This window comes from Falco punctatus (assembly GCF_963210335.1).
Source record: "Falco punctatus genome assembly, chromosome: 3".
NCBI lineage: Eukaryota > Metazoa > Chordata > Aves > Falconiformes > Falconidae > Falco > Falco punctatus.
This window is the reverse complement of record NC_137582.1, coordinates 102,712,093-102,736,408: the sequence shown is the minus strand read 5'-3', so window position 1 is coordinate 102,736,408 and position 24,316 is coordinate 102,712,093. Positions and strand designations below refer to the sequence as shown.

The 24,316-nt window shown below is 44.4% G+C and overlaps 2 long non-coding RNA genes across 2 annotated transcripts in view; both read left to right on the top strand.

The window, feature by feature from the left end:
* Window positions 1-24,316, top strand: part of LOC308060971 — a 244,485-nt gene that overhangs the window by 50,980 nt on the left and 169,189 nt on the right. The gene's annotated exons all lie outside the window — the stretch shown is intronic.
* On the top strand, window positions 5,933-23,768 carry LOC308060975. The gene is made up of 2 exons (XR_013927001.1): window positions 5,933-6,017; window positions 9,432-23,768. It is a non-coding gene; the product is annotated as an uncharacterized lncRNA (long non-coding RNA).

Here is a 24,316-nt window from a genome sequence, read left to right as displayed (position 1 = left end):
CTTGAGGACATTTGCAGCATTATTTCTGGGGCCCAAGTTCCCCACAAGTGGTGCAATGGAGGCCTGGAGCTGTTGGTCTCGTCACCCCTCTGGAAACCAGCGGAGTTACAGGAAAGGATTGAAGACAGAAAGCTGTCTTGGAGCCTATGCGCTAACTGTAAGGCTAGCTCCGTCCCGGCTGGCTGTATGTTTCCATTACTGGAAACAGGTACCAAATTGACACTTGAGGAAACCTGAGCCATCTCATGCTGCTTCTTAATCAATTTGTATCAGTTATGCAAACACTAAATATGGGTGAGATGAATGATCCAGCGCACGACTTCAGGCCTGAGTGGTCATGATTAAGGCACCATTTCATTACCTATTAACTTGATTTTTATGATCCTGGAAAGTATTTATACATGAAATTATTGATATAATTGATTCTTTCTAAGGCTCACTAGTTAACATATGTTGACACACTCCAACAGTGACAGAATAAATACGTACATTGAGAGATTTCAGAGGATGAAGAGACAGAAGCACTATCTTCTTAGCTCTTGGCTTGGTAATCAATATGGCTGTATGTAACATTTCCAGTACTACAACATGGTTTAGTCTCCAAAGCCTGTTAAACAAGAAATGTTCAAAACTGGTGCAGAATCAGGTAATTTATTTTAACTGACTAAATATCAGGCACCACGTTTTAATCTGGCAGTTTAGCCTGTGTCCTTATGCAATTGCAGAGACATTCTTGAAAAGGATATACTGCCTAGTGTGACTCACTTCAGCATCATAAAGTGGGCTCTTGAACTGGGGAGCCTGAAACTGCTACCTCGGTGTCTGAGCTGGGGGGGAACTCTGTCCTCTGCTGCCTGCAAGGCCATGTCTTGCAGTACCCTTCGATCTGCCTAGCCTGGAGTCCAGCAGCAGGGAATTGATGGCAGCAGGTAGCTCCCCATCGTCTGACTGACAATGTGTGCGCGGCTGACAGCCCACATCCTTACAGCTACTGGGATATCCACTACTCCAAAGACAACTTGTCTATACACTGTAATTATCTGTGATTATCCATTACAGGGCCTGTTTAATTTTACTTTCTGGACCCCTGTCTATGGCTTTAGTGGTGTGATGACCAGGAAAGAGATAGGGTTTTGTTGAGCCTAATTATGAATGGGATTAACTGGTAAGCAGAAACTGTAACTGACAAGATTTCAGATATAAAAGCAAGGGAACTACAGCTTTACTGAAAGCAACAGTTAACTGATCAGTTTTGGTTTTTTAATTACTGAAAGTAACATAACTCTAAAAGGGGATATCCTGTCAAATTCTAAGAGACAAATTACCTTAATTTTTAACAGCTAAATACAGGAAACCTGAAGTGCTCTCTGTAATTCCACTGATGGAACCACTTTATGGAAATAAAACTGTATAAAACTATGTTTCTAATGCCCTGAGGTTATCTGCAGCAGCAGCCCTTGCACACACTGCAGATAGCTCCACTCTATGGAAGCGTATCAGCAGAAGCAGCAGTTCAGATGACCTGTGTCTTAGCAGGACATTAATAGGAAGCAGATACTAAATCTGTGTGTGTGTTGGGGGAAGGATGTATTATTGGCTTGAACAAAGTTTCAAAGACCAAAGTTTCACCTCACCAATCAGATGAAGGGAATGGGCAATTTCCCTTTGGAAACCTTCTGTGATCTGCTTAGTGACTTGATGCAGACAGCAGTCAGACCTGTTCAAAAGAGTGTTAGAGAGGAGAATGGAAAAAGGCAAAATCAAGAAGGGGGAGAAAAACAGTTAGCATTTTTGTTAAAGAACAGAATGTAAAGGAGTTGGGGAGGGGATGGGTTGGAGGATAGCCCGTGCATCAGAGTAACTTTGTTAGATGTGTCATTCCAATGCGTGCGTTAGTGGGAGATAATTAGGAGCTGAAGTCTCCTCCAGCCAATCAGCCTGCAATTTATAGTATATTTAGCCATGCCTCAGTGATGAGGAGTCCTGGGCAGACATTCTCAGAGAGTTACTGCCTTCTCTGCAGCCCTTACATCACCATCCAAACTCTGCAGTCATCATCTAAAAATTTATACCTCACAGCTAACTACTGTTTCAGTAGAGCAAGCACCACAGTATTTCTTACCAAGGAGAGAGGCTGTGATGATATGGAGCTTTTAAAAGTCTTGTGAGATCCTGCATGTATGATAATGCACTGTAGGCAGCTTGTCAAGGAGAGAACTGTAAAAGCAATCGCCTTGTTTTGAGGAAGGGACGATGACTGAAGTTTCTGTGGCTTGATGGAGAACTGAGACAGAGAAGAGAAAAATGATGAGGCCAAGTACACAGTTGATATTAAATTACAAACACTTCATTTACTTATCCTCCAAACAACCACTCAAGATCTCTTGCTTACTGAAGAAGTTAAAAATAAAACCTCTAAGAACATTTAAAGCTGGCCACAGGCATTTCATGGAAGCTGGTGTTTCCCAGCTTCCCATAAGCCATTAGGGCTTCCCTCCTGCACCTTGACATGCTTCACTTAGAAACAGCTGAAGGCACTAAGCTTTTAAATGAGAGCCTATTTACATGAAGCTTTTGTCGGTGTACAGCTTTTCCACTGGCAGGAGCAATGATGGGAGTCAGGGTAGACAGGCCCCCAGGCAATTTAAGCACCTGTCACGATGAGAGCACATCTGCATGCTGTGTGCTTGAAAGGGCAGTGGCTTGGGAAACACCATCTGCTTCCCCATCCTTCCAGTGGCGGCTGCTTCTGGAGGCAGAGGGGCAGGCTGGTGGGAGGTGAGCCTTGGGGCTCAAGGCATCAGTCCTGGAGAGCAGGTGAACCCTCTGGTCATATTGGCTCTGCCTGCCAAACAGGCACACTTTGAGGTGTTTATATTTTTTGAATGCTGCTTCCAGCACCAGTGTAAACATTCTCTTGTACAGCAGTCAGAGGGTACTGTGCCATACACCCCCTTCTGTGTGGACTGACAGTCACGTATGAAGGCAAGCTATTGCATAAATTTTGTTCTTCATACCTTTGAGTCAGACCAGGCAAATAAAACCACAAATGTCCTCTCTGTGATTAATATTTTTCATTCAATAATATTTTTGCCATACTAACCAGGCAGTATAAGTACATGGAAGAACATCACCAAGGCAGTGTTGAAACACAGGCAATTTTCTGTCCGTTTATCTACCTCACTGTCTTAAACAACATTGCTGACCTTGCTGTTCTTCCAGTTTAGCCCCAGAAGTGACCTGATTTGAGGGTTGTTGCAAACATTTAACGAGTTACTCCTGCCCTTGTTTATGCCCAAAACCTTTTTCTAAACCTCTAAGGAAAGTGGAGGTGAGTTCCAGCTGTGGCAAACAGGGTGAAAAGGCATGGGCATTCAAGTTTCTGGATAGCTGTTATCACCTCTTCATCCCTTATGACTACAGAGCACCTCTCCAGCAGATGTGGCAGCTGTGCCTTCTTCCACGTGCTCAGACTAAGCAGAAGGTAGATGAAAAACAGCTGAAAAACCAGTGAAGGCAGATGCTTTGCCTGGCCTGACCAACTGCTGCCTGTGCACTTGATCCGAAACTCCCCAAACCTCCTGACACGATTGATCTGTTTCTGGCTGAGGGGACTGGGACAGACCAGATAGAAAAGGAGGAATGTGGGAAAGAGACACAGAAGAAGAATGATGGAGGTCATGAACAGAAACAAAGTGTGGGAGAGGGAAAAAGGCAGAAGGAAATAGGAAGAAAAAGTATTAATACAGTACAATATTCCACAAGAAGGAAAATTATGTGGAGGGAAAACAGACACTGGAAAAGACCCAAGAAAGGAGAAGAGAAGGAGGTGAGGACTTGGCAAGGGAGATAAGTAACATCAACAAAAGCAGTAGATTTTTTATTTTATCTACTAGAAAACTGCTGCCAAAATAAGATAATACTTAACCATAGTTACTGTTATTAATGCATGTGTGTGGACAATGTGAAGGTGAAGAGGAGATTACTAAAGAATGTAGTTCTGGCAGGAGGCCAGGCACTGGGGAAACTTACAGGAGGACAATCCAGCAGTTTTCCCGAAGGGAATGGAAACTCTCTAGGGCAACCTGGGTGGAAAGTTCGGAGCAGAGGCAAAGCCCTTTGCTTCTGCTCACCTGTGAGGGAGGAAGGGCTGAGCAGGTCATCAAAAGAGCCTGTTGCTTTTTCCAGTCTCACAGCAGGTTTGAGTGAGGATGTCATGGTCAGACGGAACATGCCGCTCTCATGGCATACTTTGGGTCAGGGAAACCAAATTTTTATTGTAGTTTGCATGCTAGTACTGGTGGTAGTTCAACAATGCTTTTGCATGGATTTCAGCTGAATCAGCATTCGTAGTTAATGCAGTGTAGTGGATGTAGCACTGCAGCAGCAGGGTGTTGGTGCTATTCCTAGCTGGTACAATGGGCAGCCTTGAGCCTGTGAAATTCCCTGCTTGTTCCCCAGTTTCCCCATCCCTAAATCAGGTACTGGTACTCACTGATTCACTGCGGTCCTTCGAGATCCACAAGAGAAAAGCACTAAATAAGAGCTGGATGTGACTAAAATTACCTTCTACCCCTATGTACACAGAATTAATTTTCTTCTTAATTTTCAAGCCTTCCACATGCTCTACATTGTTTTTCTGTTCTGCTTAGTATTTAGATCACATCAGTGGATTAGTCTTCATGCTTGCTCTTCTGCTTCATAAAAATGCTGATATTTCATAGCCTAGTTTTAAAGTAAGAAAGTGCAGAATATGGAGTCCTATGGAGTCCTATGGAGTGATAGTAAAATCATCCAAGTCCCCAGAAAACGAAAAAAACCCTTCCTCTTCATCTAGGCATAATCTGCTAATTCCCTATACCCCACTTTGCAAATACATACTGCATTGCACTGTTCATTAGGGACTAAGGAGAGATCATCCACAATACACAGTGAAAATCCTACATCCAGCTGTCTAGGAATAGGGGGAAACATAATGATCTGCGTGTAACTTGCTTAAATTTTAAATTTAGTGATATATTTTGCTATAGATTATATTACCCTTTCATTTTGAAGGTATTTGCTTGCCAGGAAGCCTATTTTTAAAAAAATGCTTTAAAATATCCTTCCCACTATGCACAAGCACCTGTCAAAACCTCCTTTCCCTGCACTCTGAGACTTTTACATACTATCACAGATGTAAAATATCCCACCTACGCACCACTTATATTTGTAAGCATTAGTGAAGTCTGTACCCTCAATTTATCCTTTACAAGTAATAGGCAATCTTCCAGTTATATTCACCTACAAAAATTGGGATGTCATTCACCCCAATAGCTGCTATACTGAGTAGAATTTTCCCTAGTGGTGGCTAGCCATCCCTAGCAGGACGCTCAGGCTCCTCTTATAAATGTCTATCAAACAAATGAAGATCAGTCCCAAAAGGGGGAGATGGGACTAAGGAAGTTAAACAATAAAATTTGATATTATGTTTGTAATTAAAAAGTTATGAGTGATTTCCAGATATCAAAGAAGAGGGGGAAAAAAAAAAAAGTAGTTATTTATATTTGGCATGATTTTCAAAGTTGTCATTGTACTCAAAGGTTCTCATTGAAATCAGTGTAAACCATGGGTACGCAGCACCTTTGAAAACCTTGCCAAAATTGCCTTTAGACTGTAAGCTCCTTAGGGCAGAGACCTGTTACTCATTTGGCAAATTGTATTGCAATGCTCCTTTACCTCAACAGGGCTGTTTGTGTAATAATAATAATAATAATAGATAACAGATTTGTTCTGGAATTCAGAAATATCTGATGTGGTTCTACAGCCTTCTTATTAACACAGTATTTCAAAACATTAAGTAAAAGCTCATTTTATAGGCAAATCACCAAGTAATTGTGACCAAAGGAAGCTGACTGAAAACAATTTAGAACCAGAGAGGTGTTTGCTTGGTCAAACCTGGAACTTCCCTTCCACTGTGCGTTTCAGTTTCACATGATTTGACTCACAGGCTGTCAGCTGGGAGCCTCAGTGAACAGGTAGACCATGAAATATGCATCCACCTGCGGTTATTTTAGAGCGTAGAATCTGATACATGCAAGTACATACATCAGCGCACACACCCTCAGCCCTGGGGATGTTGCTACACTCCCCAAATTCATGTGCGGTCCCTGTGCCAGAGACAGCTATGAATGTGTGTTGACTCACTTTGCCTGGGAAGTGCCAGAGCGTTAGGTTTCAAATTCAGAGTATCAGCACAGCAGCTATTATTCTCTGCTCTTACTTCAGAAATCTTGCTCGGTTCAGCAACTCCTTCTGCTCCAGCTATAACTCTGTAAAGTATTTTGCAGTTTAATTTACAAAGTAAACTAATTACACACCTTCTCAACAGACATATGAAAAGCCAGCAGTGACAGAAAGAGCACTCTCACCCCTGGGAGTGCCAGAGAAGCTGTATAGTCCACACCTTCTTAAAACTCTCTGCTTGTTTCTCTAAGCCCTGCTTGCCTCCAGCTGTTCTTCATCTGCAGAGCGGGGATAATGGTACCCACTTTTCTTGAAGTGCTTGGAGGTGGGTGAGGAAGAGCTCTGCCCAGGGAAGGGGCAGGATATTCTCAGAGGCATGTCTGCTGTGCTGCTGAATTAGCACCACTGTGGCTCCAGGTGCTGGCTATGTCAGCAGACAGCAATGCAAAACCCCTTTCACAGTACTATTTATCTAGAAGATAATTACGAGGAAAAGGAAAGAAAACTGACCAGTCCTAATAAATACCAGCCCTTTCAGGAATGAATTTGAAAGCCAGTTTTCTAGGTATCAGATGATAGGAATCATAAAGTTAAAACATGTGCTTACTTTAATGAACCTGGTCAAAAGCACTGTCTGGAGTGTTTATTTATTCATTAATTTTTACTTGAGTAGACAAAGTAAATCTGCTCTTGGTTTTCATAAAATCTTTCTTGCTACATTCTATTTAGTTTAAATTGGCATCTATTTGATTCAACCTGGAAAACCCAGCCAAATCCAATTAGTGTCACTGAGACTCCTGGAGTTCACTTCTTACCCCCCCACCCCCACCCCATCCAGTTTAAGAGCAGAGAAGAAGAATTCCAGAGATCTAAATTTGAAAGCGTTTCCACTTTTTACTTGCACAAGGGATGGGATGGGAGTAAATAACAGTAATGTCACAAAAGTAAGGAACCAGGCTAATAGAGCCCAGTTTTGCCTGGCCAGCTGGTTTTCCTTTCTTGCTACAGTACTTTGCTTTTTTGCATTTGTTTTTACTAAAACCTCTGAGCTCAAATCCTGGTGGGCTTGCTTGCAGATGGCAAGCCGTGGCACTTCTCCTTTTATTCAGTGACCTCAGCGTGCTGCTTGCCCTCAGACATTGTGCTGTAGTACCCATTTCTTTGGGGTACCCCCATCCCTCTGCAACTGGCAAGGCCAGCATGGGGCCAGGGAAGGTGAGGGGCCATGGAGCATGGTCTGGCAGCTGCAGGGAACCATGTGGCCCCCCTGGTCTCTTGTCTTCTTGCCCCCAGTGGGCCACTGGCTGCCCTGCGGGCATGGCCTCTGCCTGGTGAGGGAGCCAGCCATGGTGGCTGCCCTTTGCTTCCTGAATGGGTGTAGCTGGGCAGCCTCCGGGCTGCGGGTGGGAGAGAAACAAGTTAATTTTGCTCACAAAAGCTTTGGTAGCTCATTACAGAAAAGGAGCCTTCAAAAATATTGCTAAAATATGAATGTTTTTCAGGGGTTGCCACAGAAACATGTAGAGCATATAATCCAAAATAGGATGTCTAGACAAACTCCTACTGTCTGACCTTTTATGTATTTCCTAATCCAGCCAATCTTGCCAAGCAAATTGGTGACTAAGCAGCAATTCACTTTACACGGTGTCGTAAAGGCCTGACAAGGCCCAGGTCACGGTTATAAATTTCAGTCTGGCTACTTCAGCAACTCTCAGCTTCCTTTACCAGCACAGCTCCCGTGTGGTTTCTGGGCTGTGATGTGTGCTCTGGATCATCGTGAAGTAATTTTGGGGCTGTAAAATCCAAAAGCCACAGCTCGGCTGTGAAACAGAGAGCACTTTCATCCAGCAGGACCCCAGAGTTTACATAAAGCTGTAAAAAGGGAGGCTGGAAAGAGTCTCGGGTGAAAGCAGGATGAAAGACAGCGGCCCTGGGGCCTGTGGCAGCTGCCGACTCCTGGGGCTTGGCCTGGCATCCCTCCTTCCCCGCATGGTGTCCCTCCTTCCCCACACGGCATCCCTCCTTCCCCTCATGGTGTCCCTCCTTCCCCTCATGGTGTCCCTCCTTCCCCACATGGTGTCCTTCCTTCCCCACATGGCATCCCTTCTTCCCCTCTTGGCGTCCCTCCTTTCCCACACGGTGTGCCTCCTTCCCCTCATGGTGTCCCTTCTTCCCCTCATGGCTTCCCTCCTTTGCCTTTCCCTCATGGTGTCCCTCCTTCCCCACATGACATCTCTCCTTCCCTGCACACTCCCGAAGCCTGCGCTCCTTGCAGCGAGACAGGAGGTTCTTCCCACACCAGGCTCCCCTCTCCTCCCCTCAGCAGCCCCGCCATTTTCCTTTATTTTCCAGAAGAGGACCTGCACAGCTAGCTCCGCTCCCCCCGCCAGGGCAGGGAGTTCACCCAATGCCCCTCAGCGGCCTGGGGTCAGATTCCTCATGAATCTGAAAAACAGCTTTAAAAGCAGGGGAGGAGGAAAGGGCACCAGCTGGGTACCCAGTGACCTTCAGAAAGCGGCGTGCGCCTGGCTGGGTGCAACACCTCTGTGCATCGCCTGTGTACATATACATGCATATCTGCACATATGCTTACACATGCTTGTATACATGCCGACATAGCGATGCACAAGCCCATGAAGGTGAATCAATTTTACAGCAAATTTTACAGCAAAAAGAAACTGAAGCAGTAACTTTTATAATTATTTTTTTTCCCCACGTTTCCCATTCGGCCCCGCAGAGTGAGGTCAGGGCCCCGCTGAGGCTGAAGGCAGGAGAGCTGCCCTGTGTAGGGGTCTGGGGCAGAAAAACTGTGTGTGCTTCTGAGTTCGATTGGTCCCAGGTCCATGTTCTGGTTGGTTTGAGGAGATCTTGTACGCACTGCGGGGACGAGGCTGCATAACGCAACTGGCACTGCGCAGGAAGCAAGGGGGAGAGAGAAGAGAGAGCTGTTGTCAGAGGGAAATGGGAGGGGGGACCCAGAATAGGTAAGGGGGGGAGAAAAGTTAAATCAATTACAGTTTGATCGGCACATTAAAAGAACTGTGCGCTGTGCAGTATTATGTAGCAGTAATTACACACTGTGTATTAAACAGTGGTAAGAATTAATGACTTAATATTTGGCCACTCCACATAGCTTGTTATAGAGAGGTGTTGGATTTTATATATATTTTCTGTGAAGTTTAATTTTCCATGTGGTGTTTGGTCAGGAAATGGAGAGCCTTTCAGGTGGAGTGCCAGGAGAAACCCTTCCGAGGAGGATGTGTGCTGCGATGTACGGGGAGGAAGATCCCAGGGGTGAACATTTCATCTTCTGAGCCGCTTGCTTCATTTTATGCACAAGATGTTATTCCTACCACAGAGGTTTCATTCTTAAGAAAGAATAAAATAGTAAAAAAGAGTGAAGAAAAATATTTCTGTGATGCATGGACATCAATCCATACTGGCACAAAAGAAGCTAATGGCTTGTGATTAATTAGAGATTAATAAGAAGCACATAAGGAAAAATACTGCGCTGAATCCATGTCCTGCATCGCTGGTAAATGGCTGCTCCTTTCATCTGGAGATTCACAAGTGTCTTCTTCAAAGGGTCATTACAGTCACCCCTGCAGCACAGCCCAGTGGGTCTGTGTCACTTCTTCCCGTGCCTGATATTTCTCTGCCTGCTTTCCTCTGCTCCTGGGGATGGGCAGCTCCTCCAGCTTGGCGTTTGTGCAGTGCCTTGTGCAGCCAGGCCCTAATGCCAGGTTGTTGGTTTGTGCTACCACAAAGAAATGACTAAGCCATCACAACAGTTAAAATCTGACAAATTTCCCAGATCCTGAAAAATTTATCTCCTGGTAGGAAGAATCGGGTACCTCATACTTTGTCTGTAGAGCAGGCAACTCTTCTTTGAATATAAACATACAAGAACAAAACAGCACTCACATAGCCTGGGCAGCATGGTCCAGCTGAAAACAGAGTCAATAATAATGGGGATGGCAAGGAGGTCATAGAGGTCTAGAAGGGACAGATAAACTAGTGGTTAAAGAATTCCAGTAGTGCAAAAATGCATAAAAGAATGAAAAAGGAGTGCAGAAACTATAGCAATCCTATGTGAAATCAAATCTGGAAGTCTCTAATTCTAACATTAACCCTAATCTAAACATGCATGACCATAAGCCTAACCCCAACACTAACTCTAACCCTAACCCCAAGCTTAATGACTATAGCACTAAGCCTAACTCTAACCATTAACCTTTACTCTTAACTCTAACCCTAATGACTCTAACTCCAACCCTGACAACACTAACCCTAAGCCCAAAATGTCACCCTAACCCTAGCCATGATGACTATAAACCTAAGCCTAACCCTAACACCTAACCTCAAGCCTAACCCTAACCCTATTATCCTTAACTCTAACCCTAAGCCTAACCCTAACACTGAGCCCTAACACTAATTACCCTAACCCTAAAACCTAAACCTTAACCCTAACCCTAATCCTACATGAAACCAAATCTAGAAGTGTCTAACCCTAATCCTAACCCTAACTGGTGTAAGATTGGATCTGACTGCTCACATTAGAAATCATACCGTTCAGCTTTTTTCATAGCAATTCCCTGAGGCCGTTTTGCTGGGCAGTTTGTGTTACAGTTCCCCCTTTTTGTCTGAATGACAAAAGATGAGTGCGTGGTGTGGTCCTCTGTTTCACAGCTTGGAGGAACAGAGAGTTCTGCTCTTTGAACTGCTTACACCGGGGTTATTCCCCCTGCTGGTGTAGCTGGCAGTCCCTGCGATGGACTCAGTGAAGTCATGTTAGCTACTAGCTGCAGCAAGCTGCCTGCCTGGGGCACAGTGCTGCTGGCCATCCTCAGGAGGTGCTGTTTTATCCCTCCTTCCTGCTCCCTGCTCTCCTTAGAACCAGGACTTACCCTTTTTTTTTTAAAAAAAAAAAAAAAGTGTTTTTTTTTTTGAAAGAAAGACTCCTGTTCCCTGCAAATGTAAGCAAAATGATACTCAGATGTATGGTTAGTTTTCACTGAGAAAACATCAGTCTGCTCTCTCTCGCTGTCTCTACCCCCCTCACACACACAGAAAATTCTATTATATGTACTTGTGTATAAGTTCTGTCATTTTCTGTCATGTAACTGTCAGCTGCACCACTATCCCACCCTTGAAAAAATGGATTATTTAGTGTGATGTTTGCTTTAAAGTCTGAGCAGGGGTGTTGTGTGTTGCTGTACTACTGGTTCTGGCAGGCGCCTGTCCAAGCACAGCACTCATTACTGTTCTCTCTGCTCCCTATTAATGGTCACAAGACAGTCCAGTCAATCAATAGCACTCCTCTGGAAAATACTTAAAAGAGGAAGGCAAACCAACATGCAACACATTTGTTAACTGTAAAATTAGCAGGCTCATAGTGCTCAAAGATCGATGACTTCTAGTCCATTTTCTCAGATTCATTTTCTTATAACTGAACAGAAAATGCAATTGTGCAAAATACCATGGTATGCTTTGTTACAGAAAACATAAAATGTACCCTGATGTATAAAAGGAACACACCTTCATCTTTTCAACATAACAGTGAAGCAGGTGGCCAGCAGGAACTACTGAAACCATCAATCTTTTTCCTCTTTTTATATCTTAGAGAAACAAACCTAACACGTACTGCAAAGTTACGAATTTTACACACAGTCTATATAGCTCTGTTTCCTGTCACTGCTAGCCTCATCATTTCTCTTCTACTCCCTCTACTCATTTATCACACCGACTTGTTGCATCATGTAACAATTTTGATTTTCAGCTCCAGAGGAGATAGCTGTTATTTGGTATGTATTCGCAGGATGGTGCCTTGATATAATGAGAATGCCAGATGAATAAGTATTACAGAACAGCAAAAGACAGCACGAACACCAAGAAGACCCAAACAGAAACATCCTGGCTTAATTTTTTTTTTTTTTTATAGGGCAAGTAATAGTTTTGTCTTGCTTGAAAAACTTAATTTTCGTGGTACAGGCAAACGCAGCTCATACCTCGGATTTTGTGGGCTACACAACACTCAGCAGAGCAGTAGGACTAAGTAATATTAATGTTGCCTTGGACTAACATTTAATTCGACAATGAAATTGTCCAACCAACCAGTACTAACTCCATCCCAAAAATAAATGCAAACTCCAGGCTGACTGGAACTTGGAAATCTTATGAGGACACTAACATTAACTGCTCCCCTGGAACGCCTCAGCTCTGTCTGCACACTCAGATGGTCTCACTTTACATGCTCCCCCCGTCTGAGCAACAGCGAGCTTAAGGCGATCGAATCAGCAAAAGGGAAGCAAGTGCTGAAGTGAATGCACGCAGACACAGCCCAGTGCTTGCCGTTAGCTTGTTTAATGGTTGTAGTCACTGCCATCTTCATAACACCGTTAGAAGTTAAGTTTATGTTGTCTGAAAGTAGCTCTTACCCTGTGAGGCGGAGGAGAGCCTCGTGTAGATTATTATGTTGCCCAGCTGAATTGTTCGGCTGCTTTCTGACATAGGGCAGTAGCGAGTATTCATTTCACACCCCTTTCACTCCATTACCACGAGAAGTACTAAACCCGGGGGCCACAGTGACGAGGCGACAACCTGTTTGTCTTTGAAAGATCCAACGTCTCACAGATGTCTTTCAAAATCTCTTAATCCAGCCCATGTCATCATCATCTGCAGTCCGTAACTCCTGTGTTACCGTACAAACAACAGGATCATTGTGTTTTATGGGACAATTCCCTGGTGAGGAAATCTATTTGATCTTTGACCTTTTTCTGTGTACAAGTTCAGGATGTTTATCATCACTTCACAAGGTACAGCACTGACTCCATTGCTTAAGCAAATACCACTGTCCATAAACATGGCTGGAGTTGCCAAGGGTCTGCTAGCTGACTCTTTTAAATGAAAACAAGAAAATGAAAGTTAAAAACTGTCACACTGTGGGCTTAGAGATTTTAAGAACAGGTTTGATCCGAAAAAAGAAAACGGTAACAGCAACCTTTCTATTCATTTATGAACAAATCAGTCATTTTGATCTGTGAGACCAATATGTAATCATCAAAAGGGTGATTGGCATCATCTTTCAGCAGCTAACCACCATTAGCACTGCTTTTTTTGCAGAGAAGCATCTGCAGGTCTCAAGCTGGCACCCCGCTGCATAAAGTACTGTCCAGATGTAAACAAGGGTTGGCCAAGCTGAGCTGGCTGTTGTGAATTTTTTTTTTCAAAGCACCTTATTATTAAAAAAACATTCACTGTTAACCCCCCTTTTTAAACAATTAACTTTTAGAAACCCAACCAAATGAGAAAGCATTAGTTCCAATACAGTCAAGTCTGCCATACAGTTTTTGCTATATTGTTTTCCAAGGAATGAAGAAAGTTTAATGAAGGGAATTTAGATGTCCTCTGTGCCAAAGTAGAGACTTGTAAGAAAGGCTTGTGAATAATAGCTCACTGCATTAGTCAGGGACAGAATGCTATTTCATACAGCAAAAAGAGGAAAAGCAGTGATGCTAACAAACACATAAAAGAATATCCATTGGGACTCACAATGTTGCTTTCGGTCAGAATGTCCCAGTCATTATCCAAGCGGGTTTCCTCTGGCACATGTTCTGTGCAGAAAATGGTCATGGGGCTGCTTGCCAAGCTCTGTCTGAAGGGAAAGAGCCAGGAGTAAGGGTAAATAAAGAAGTGGCATGTTGTAGGAAACACCTCAGCAGGTAGTACTGCAGAGAGTCCAGGCGCCATTGCTGGCTGGAAGGCTGCCAACTTTTACAGAGGGTATCCAAGTGCTCACCTATGTGACACAAAGAAGGTGTGATTGCAGCATGGATAGACATATCTGTGATAGCTTTAGCCTGGCAGCTGTGCCTAACAGCAGCAGTAAAGACATGCTGGCAAAGGCATCAGCATCTTCCTACAGCGCAGCACCTTTCTCAGGACCATGGAGCCCCATGGACCTTAATTTTTTGATTGCTGTGTTGTGGGGTAGTCTTCGTCGCTCTTGCTGCCCAGGCTAACTACATTCAGTCTTGGACAGATGTCCAGGGATTTCTTCTGTCCCTAGGCAATCAGAAAGCACAAGACTTGAAGAAGGTCCCGTAGCCACATACATCTTATTCTGGGTTTTCATTTTAACCTGGGAGAGAGAATCTAGAAAGAGCTGCTTGCATTTAAACGATAGGCTCCAAGAATCAATGCCTGCCTTTGTGTTTTGGGGAATACCGAGCATCCTGCCATTCCCCCTCAAATGGCTTTGTGGGGTGTGAACATATGTGAGAACTATACAGGTATTATTGTGATCCTACCACTTTTACACTGTGATTATGCTGAATTTCTCGGGGTAACTGAGAGCAAAGTCAAGCACTGCATTCAAATCATGGTATTGTGCTGAGCAAAGCAAAGTCATTAATTTTCCCTTTCCATTTCCTTATTTCTAATTTTGAATAAGGAAGCTGTCCTGGAGCATCTTCATCCCCTATTTCTCAGTGTCATAACACATGTTCCTCTTTGATGGATGAGTAGTTTTCTCAGACTGATGATTTTCTGGTATGTCCCCAAAATGTTGTTTCAGAGCCCTCAAAAAAAGCCACATCTAAACAAACTAGACCAATGTGGATCTTGCTTAAATTTAGGATGCTACAAATTCAACACACAGATCCTAACCACTGAAAGATTTTATGAGTTCAAGTTTATCCAAATCTGGAAGCAAAGGCAATGTGAAGGAATGCAGAAGGAAGGGGGAGGCCAATCATCCAGTCACACACCCCCTCCCATGTTTGCATGAATTGCCTTATGCTAAAATAATAGAGTTCTGTGTAGACCCAGCTGTTTCTTCTATTAAGTTGTCTAAAAAAATACATCTTTATAACATGCAATTTTGCCTAGAATTGTGGCTCTATTCCACTATAAAAGTTCATTACTTTATTTACTAACCTGTAAAAACCAGACCTTTCAGGTTATGCTTTTTTTCTCTGATCTGCCTGAATCTAGCCTACAGGATGGTTCCACCAGCCCACAGCATCCATAGGGCAGGAAAGCACAGGACTGGAGGCGTGCCAGGGATTTAGAAACAAGGGTGCCATTACTTCTTCCCAGCCCAAGGAGAGAGAATCCTGATCAGATTTTGGATGTGCTTTGCTAATGCAGTTGAAATAGCCCGATCTGCTTGAGACAGTCAGTATTTTTCCTCAGTTAGTCCCATCTCCTTTTTCACCTCTTTCTGACTTTGCTAAGGCTGGGATGGTTGTTTCTGTCCCCCTCTAGGTGAACATCACCCGAACACAAATCCACCATCTCCAGCAGCTCTCCCTTCCAGAACCCCAACGCAGAGTACAGAGCACAGGCTATGACCTATACAAAGTACAGGCAAGAGGAGATATAGACCCAAGGCAGCAAAGAAGTGCCCAAAAGATTCCAGAAGCACATCACACAAAGCCTGGTGAGCGAAGGCATAAAGCCAGCGTTCAAGAGGGGTTGGCTGGTCTTTGCTGGAGCAAAGTGCCGCTGCTGGCTTTTTGCTGGTACTTTTACAGCACTTCCCCTGTTCTTCTTTGTTCTGTTCTTTCTGTTTGCAGCAAGTCATCAGAAAAATTTCCCCTAAATAACCACTGTATTATTTTATAGATTTAACCTTGTAACTCTTTCCTCTTATTTCCCTCTAAGTCACATGTTATCTCTTTCACTGCTAAATATTTCCTGTCTGTTCATTCATCAGGTTATTTTAGCTTCTTCCTTCCTCTTTGTTGGCTGCCTGCCCCCTATACGTCTGCCCTACATGTTTATACTCTTACCCATTGTTGCTTGTTTTCTTGGCTGGTAGATTGGTTCCTATTCTTTGCCATTGTGAAACTCCCAAAGAATAACCAACTTACTTCATGTTCTCTTTGTGTGAATCATGACTCTTTGACTCTTGTGGCCTCTACCACAGCAGCCGTCTTGCCCTGTGGCAGCCCCCTGGGGACCAGTACCATAGTGGGAGTAGGCTCAGTCTGGTCAGCAGCCCTTCATACTTCACTTGCATTTAACAGGTAGCTTCAAGTCTCACATAGAATTTCTTTAAATTCTCTAATTTCCTTTTTCTCTTGAAAACAAACAGAAACTAACCTTCCCTCCCTTTATAAAATTCATACAGGGTCCCCAAGGGAACAGAGCTAACTTAAACTTTGGAAAGCTTTATTCCTGCTACTTCCTAGCAACCCATTGAAAGGAGGCAACTATTCCCAGATAGATACCCTCAACCACTCTCCTTGTGTCCGTTATAGACCCAAATAAACAGATAATGTGTGAGGTTCCTTTATCCCCATGAAATTTTGTGGAACAGCATGCAACATTATGATGTTAGGAGTCTCTTCCCTGGATTCATGCTGATCTAAGAGGCACAAGGGTCACACCTCAAACTAGGATTCTTCAGAAAAAGGCATTATCTTTTTTGATGCCTGTTCCACTGCGATGATGTCTCCCAGCACTTACCCCCTGCTGTTACTTAGATGCTCCCTTCTTCTTTATATTAAGGATGCTAAAAAGAAAAAGCAGCAAGAGAGTGAGTGGGAGATCTTATGACTCAGATTTGTTTAACTAGCAAGAAGCACCCACTGATCTCCTGAGAGCACAACTCAGGACTGGGTAGGACAATGCAGGGTTAGATTTCTCTACTACTTTTTGCCTATTTAGCATATTTTTTAATGAAGATTTTTGCTGTGAGTCAAAAGTTCATTAAAATATTGAAACTGGAAAGAAAAATATGTTGAATATGGCTGAAACACAGATCACTAAGAGGGAGGCCCATCTTGCAGCCTTGCATATATAGCCCACACTGCTAGAGACAAGGAACGTGCACCCCAGATGACCTGGTGCTGTGCAACTGCAGGGGCCACAGCATTCAGCCCCATTAGAAGGTAAATCTGATCATGCATGCAGACTTCTTTGGATTTTACTGTACAGTAACCATAAAAAATGGCAACAAAGCGCTGTGTATATTTACTTTTCTTTTTTTAAAAAAAGGGCTGATTTTTTTTTAATAGCATTTTTTCTTGTATCAGCTTTGCATTAAAGCTGCAGACTGGCTCTGTACTTATCTGAGCATAAAATAGTTACAAAAAGGGGAGGAAGACATCTTTCATACTCCACAGCACCCTGATGCAGACTGTTAAAATAAGTAACTGTAGGGAGCAATCACCCTTAGAATCTTAGATGTGTACACAGTTTCTGTCAACTTTTGAAAGTTTTATTTCTCCCTTTCTCCATGTATACTCCCCAGAGAAAACTGATATTTGATAGTTTCCAGGGCAGACTTTTCACATACAAAAAGATTTGTTGCCAAAGTATATACACATACACACACATATATGTTCATATATATATATATATGTACCATACAGATATATATAGTGGAATAAGTGTGTAAGTACTGCCATTTTTGTAGGGGTTTCTGTTTCCTTCTCTTTATCTGTCTCACCGTGGCTTCAGCATTACTTGTGACTCTTCCCCAGTCACTGGATTTTAGTGGTGACACATGTCTTTCAGTTTCTCACACGTATGCTGTTCTTCATTCAGATCACCAGATGCATGATTAGTCAGTGAATCTAAAATTTCAGGTTCACTAACCACTTCATGAGACATCATGAGAAGCCAAGAGAAGGCTACCTCTTTGGTAACTACCTGCCCTCTCTCAAAAAACACATTCAGTGGTAATTTCAGGTATAAAACAGCTTGTCATATCGTCATACAGACACTGGAAAGCTTGCATCTTCAGCATTTGCAAACTGGAGGGTTTTTCCTTAAGAGATGCTATCACAACCCAGCAGCAGTCTCTCCTTCCATGCTGATCAGTTTTAATTACAAGAGTGCTTTATATCACTATGTAAATAAATAGATATTAATAGATAAAATACCAGGAGAGAGACACCAGCAATTGGTCTCTATCCTAGACAGCTCCCTGGTTTTTCAGGTTTAACAAAACACATTATTGTGCACTGCAGTTGGCTTCCTTCTGGCCACCCACCCTTCCCATCAGTTTTTGGGCTCTCATAGTAGCCCATGCCTGCGGAAGTCCCACGTTCTTGCAGGAAGGCGCTTATGGCACTGTTAGGGCAGACCTCAGCTCCAGCTCATGGCCATTCTCCACTGCACCATGCCACTCACCAGCACGGTTTCTTGCCTTAGTCCCTGAGTGCAGCTCAGCAGCCTCCTAAGAGCACAGAGGTGAAGGGTTAGCTCAGCATGATGCTATTCAAACTGCTTTTAAACAAGTGGCATTCCAGGTATTGGGTTTTTTCCTATGCATTACCTCAGCTTTGATTGTTGTGGCCTTCCCTGATTGCTTAGGTAAAGGCTTCCTGAAGTTATTGGGGAACATTGCAACTCACAAAATGGGAACCCACCCGGTGACCCTGATACAGCTCTCAAAGGGAAGCTAATCGACCATACTGATAGCATGGACCCTTCTGCTCAGGGTAAGCTCATAACTCATCATCTTTTACTACTAGCCCACAGCTAGCACTGCTGAAAGCCAGGTTTGGTTACTGGAGGATGGCTGGTCCAAGGGGCTTGCCTTCACCTAAGAGGTACTGCAGCTTATCAGCAATATTATCTGTACAAATCTATTTCTATGACTCTAGTACTAGCCTAGGCCTATTCCTTCCAATGCTCAAGCTTATAACATCACTGATTACTATTTCACTGGAATATCCTGGCCCAACCAGGTTATCTGCCCTAACTATCCACCTCTGAGGTGGAGATGCCACATTCAGATGCCCACTGCCTTCTCTTCAACATTTGATGCCAAGATGTTAGACAACAACCTTTCTGGCCTTTGAAATTACAGCATTTAACATATTTCATGCCCTCTGATGGACAGAAGCAGTGAAGAGAGAGTAATCAAACTGCCAAGAGATGCCCCATAGCAGTAAACCAACCTCTGGATGTTGGGCTAGCACTCAAATGTAATGCCCACACTCCTTCTAACCACCAATATGTCGATGGGTTGCTATATAAAGATGGCTATACCTCCAAATGAAACCAATATTGGACACCTTTCACAGGAAAACACCACAGAAAACCTCTTAGAGACTGAAATTTGATTAAGAGTCTGCTTACTGATCGTCGCACTCTAAATACTCACACAGTCTCCCTAACTTTATCTGTTGTATGCTCCAGCCACGATGAACAGATCGATTCAGCCCAACATTTACCATTTCCATTTAAACTAAAAATGTTCTGAGGGACAAATAATCCCCCTTGAAAAATGCTACACATTTAATGTCAATGAAACATGGATAGGATGTTAAAGAACTGGGAAAGATGAGCAGCTATTAACCATTACAGGCAAGATGCTGTGCTATACAGTCATATGCAGAGTCACACATTCAGATCGCTACTCATATCATTTCCTCTAGACATCTAATTTAAGTACCATGCAGAACCTCAGTTAGAAGCCCAGGTTTATTGTAAAGGGAAAAAGAAAATCATTCTCAGGCAGCAGTTCAGAGCATAGATGCATGCCTAAAGGGACACTTGGTCTACAGTCAAATGGCAACACTCATCTCAGCTTGGATCGCTCTGGATTTTCACTATCTATGTATGGCATCTGCTAATTTTCAACTCGGGTGGTTCAGTTCAACCCAGTCCTCAAAACAGGCAGTTAGACGGAGAGCTGCCTTGAATCCAAGCTGCTGCTTGTACAAAATATGCAACTCTCCTGTGATTGAGAAAGTTAATTTATCCAGGTTTCTAAATGTGCCAAGACTAACTTGGTACTTGCCTTTTACAAATTTGTAACCCAAGTCTTGTCTCTTTGTGAAAAATCTAAGTAATAACAACCCAAGACAATGTTACCTTTGCAAAGGCTGAGCACGGGCACAAGCACTAAAGCATATCTTCCAATGGAGCCTACAGTGCCAAAAATATTGCTTTGTAGAATAAAAAAGACATCCTTTTGCTCTGGAGCTTTGTTCTCCAATGCTTACCCAGGAAAAAAAAATCCTGAAACTGATGCTGAATTAACTGGTGTTCCCAGAGGCTTAAACACACACCTCCTTTTCTGCAACGGCAATGAACTAACAACCCCACTAGACAGCCATCATGAAGAATCACAACACCCTCCTCAGGTACTTTGACAAATCTCTGTTGCCAGTGACTTGTACACCCAATGGTCTCACCCAGCTGGCAATCACCTGGGCAGCGAAAAGCATAAAAAGCTCCTCAGTCACCATGACCCCTGGTTTCAAACCACTTGCAGCTCTGACAACGTGGAGGAACTCCTGTAACTGAGAAACATTCAACCTTGGAAGCTTAAAAATACCCATCGAGCTACAATTGCTTGAAGTCATGGAGAGAAAAATTAGAATCAGCTGTTCAAGGAGTTTTCATGTTATGGGAACTTGAAAGTACTGCACCTAAACTGAGAGAAATAAATGTGGGGGTCTTGCAAGCCAAGGAGGAATATGTTTTGTCATGGCTCTTTACAACGGCAGTGGTAGAAGTCACTTTGCATTCCGGACTTACTGTTGCTTTAAAAGAACCTCACTTGCTGTCTAGGTATTGTACAGGTGGAAATGAGCGTGACTGGGGAGAACAGATTGTCCATTCATTTTCTAAGTTATGTTTTCCTGTCTGAACCGGGCATTTCATGGGCTGTTGCCATCTCTTACTAAAAGCACCGTTTCTGAAATACCTATGGCAGCAACACTGAATAGCTACTTCTCTGCCAAGTGACTTAGAAAACAAGTTGCACAGGGCAAGTATAGCTCAAGAGCGGACGCCGTGTCCTGCACGACACTTCCCAGGCCCTCCCTGCTGTGCTGGCGGGCAGGGACGCCAGCCGCCCTCGGCCGTGCCGCTCTCCCTCCTTGGCTCTCCGTGGCGCTTGGCATCGGGGGGAAAGCAATGGTTGCTTACTTCCTCTGAGTAAACTGAGGGTGTGGAAAAAGGAGTCGTCCCCTCAAAAACCAAAATGAAAAATTCAAGGAAATCTGAAAATCGTACCAGCCCATTTGCCACAGATGAGAGAAGAGAGGAATTTTAATTTGGTGGGGTGACCCTCCTGCCCCTGCACCCAGCTTCGCCCTTGGCGTCTGCGGTGCCATTCCCAGCTGCCAGTGTGGAGGAGGGCAGTCCGCTCCTTTGTGCACACTTACAATAGCAAGTGCGTGCCCTGGGACCACTTAAATCCTCTGCATTCTTAAAAAAAGGTATTTTCAATCTTTGACATTTTAAGTCAGGAAAAAAAAAGCAGCCAAGCACATTATTAAATTCGGCCTCAGCTTCAAGAAAGGGATGGGTGTGGGTGTGCCTGACCATGACTACGCTGAGGAGATAACTGTTTCTAGAAGAGTGTAAACTTTTATTTTTGGGACAGCAGAGTTGGCAGATGCTCTTGGCTTCCACTGCACGATTCATGTGAAATGAAAAAAAGAAGAAAAAAAAAAAAAAGAAAAGAAAAATTTAACTGGCGCTGCCCAAGAAAACCAGACAGACACACATGAAAAAGGAATGATGTACCATATAAAGCATTAAATACACACACACGCACACACAGGCAGGACTCTGCTTTATAGGATTTGAACCATATGCGCATATACACATGCACATGCACTAACTTGCACCCATAAATCATTCAGCCAGACTATCTGTCTGGTGTGTGGAACAGAAACACACTTATGAAATCTATTTTCTTATTTTAGCAGCGGGCTAATAATTGATAAAGAGCCAGACTGGGGGCTCTGAGTTTTATGTGACAGATATACAAGGCTGCAGTTCTCCTCGTGTGTGCTTTGCCCGTTCTCTCGACTGCAGCAACTCCAGCCTGAGAGCAAGCAAAGCCCCTCACCGGCTGGTACAGACCAGGCTCCTCGGCAGCTGCCAAGTAGCCCAGCGAAGGCAGGGCAGATCTCCTGATTTAGCTAAAGCAACAAGAAAGAAGTAGCCAGTGGGGTGACTCAACAGGGGCAGGAGCCATCTGTGCATACAGCCCTGCTCAGGCAGCTGCCAGCCCAGCCCTTGGGGTGAGGTCTGGACGCATGCAGCATGGTCCCCAGCTCCCGCTGCAGCACCCCAGCAGACGCAGCAGCATGGGGGTGGCAGTGCGGTCTCGCCATAATGAGAGAGTGGGCAAAGCAGCAGAAGCAAAAATGCCCTCTGAAGGCACCTCCATAGGCTCCGGCGATGGCCGGAGGCAGGGAAGCGCAGGCAGTGCCGGTGGAAATGACAGGCTGCTCTGAGGGCCAGGGCTTTCCTCCCTCCTTCGTGTGTCACCTGAATTACAGTGCCAGACCCAGACACTGTTTCAATGAGATATTGTCTGCAGTTTATTTTTGTAGGATTTTTTGCCTCTGTCTCTTTTCTGCATGGCCGTTTCTCACCCTTCCCAAACTCTAAGGCAAAGTGTAGTGTACTGCAGCAATAATCAGTTTCTGGGTGCAGCAGCATCGGGGGGCGACTGCTCAGGTCCGTTGGCTTTGGGCAGCCGCTGGCAAAGGGGCAGGTCAGACAGAGCCAGGCTGGATCCAGGGCAGGCAGAGGAGGGGTGTCACACTGTGGGACCACCCATCCCAGCCTGTGCACTACCCCTGGAATAACTTCCATGGCTGCTGCAGTCTCTGTAATGCTCTGCAGGGATGTGCTCGCAGCAAAAAATGGTTTAACAATGTGAAGACAGGATGAAAAGCCGGCAGCTATGGGCCCTGCATTTCCACTGGGATAGAGCATCTAAAGCAAGCCACCAAGCCACCTGGGTTTTAAGTGCCTCTGTTTGCTCATGCATTAAAAGGGAGAGAAGGTAGCAACAAGTAGAAGGTAAAATAGTACGTGTGGTGCAAATGTTTGCCACCAGTTGGGTTTAGTGTAAAAAGACAAACTGGTTATCATAACGGAGGCACACCAAGAATGCTGTTGGCTGCACAAGCCCTCAGTACCCTGAGTTCTGCTTGAAGGAGAGTGCTGATGGGAGCTTCCACTGCCGCCTTGGCCAGGTCCTCCCGGGGGGCATGGCTGTGAGTGTTGTGAGAGGGAGCACAGCTCACCCCTGGCTGATCTCCCTGCGGGGAAACAGCTCCCCTTCCCTTGCATTACTTGAAAACTGGTAGGCTAAACTAAATCCTCTTAACACATGGCATGCCAGCCCCTAGAAAAGGCAAGAAGGAACGGGTGGGTCCCCATGCCCAGGTGGGTTGATCTTACACGCCCCAAGAAGCAGCTTCATGACAGCCAGCCTGCCTCTGCTCTGGGCTCAGGGTAGTCCAGAAGATGGCATAAGCTCCATCTCAGGGCTGACCCTGGTGGGAGCAGAAGGTTGTTAGAGACCTCCCAGGGTCCCTTCCAGCCTCACTGCTCCTGTGCTCCCCTGGGTACCACTGAGTGCCCAGCTCGCACTGGCTGCTGTGCCCAGGCTTTTTGCATCCTGTTTTCTGCTCCCCACTCTCTCTATTTACATGGTAATAACTCTCTTTTCTAATGCACAGTGAGATTGTGAAGAAAATTAAACATAAATGAAAACCCAGGCTTAAAATACAGTGAGATTATGAAAAAAAAAAAAAGAGACACAACCCACTGAAATTATTTCCATATTGCTTGCAATAACTAAGGGGCAACTCTTTTTCAGGCAATTCCAGTTTTCTGGCCACTTAATTCCCTCACATTAAAAGGCAACAACTGGCTCCTCAGACTCTCTTGAGAGGCATGACAGGGATAAGCCCCGCTTTGGTGATTCTCACACAACAGAGAGCGTTTGCTTCAATGCCTGGAGCCTGCCAAGTGAGCCTGCCAACAGGAGGTGTTGCTGGCACGGAAAGAGCATTTACCAGGCTTCCCACTAACAGAAATACCTGGTGCTTGTAGTGTTCTTCCTTCTGTTAGGTTGTAAGGAGTCCAAGGCTCAGGGGAGGCTGCTTTGTTTGTGATGGGCCCTGCACAAACACAGCCGGGGAGAGGAGCTGCACTGCAGTTTCTGATTTTCACTAATTGCATCTGCCTTGGTTTTCTCCCCCGCACCATTCCTGTGTGAAAGGGCTGGAGCTGCCTCAAGGATATGCCTTGTTTTTTGACTCTATGACAGCTGGAGTTTAGTGTTCACCTTCAGGCACGCAGGCATGCC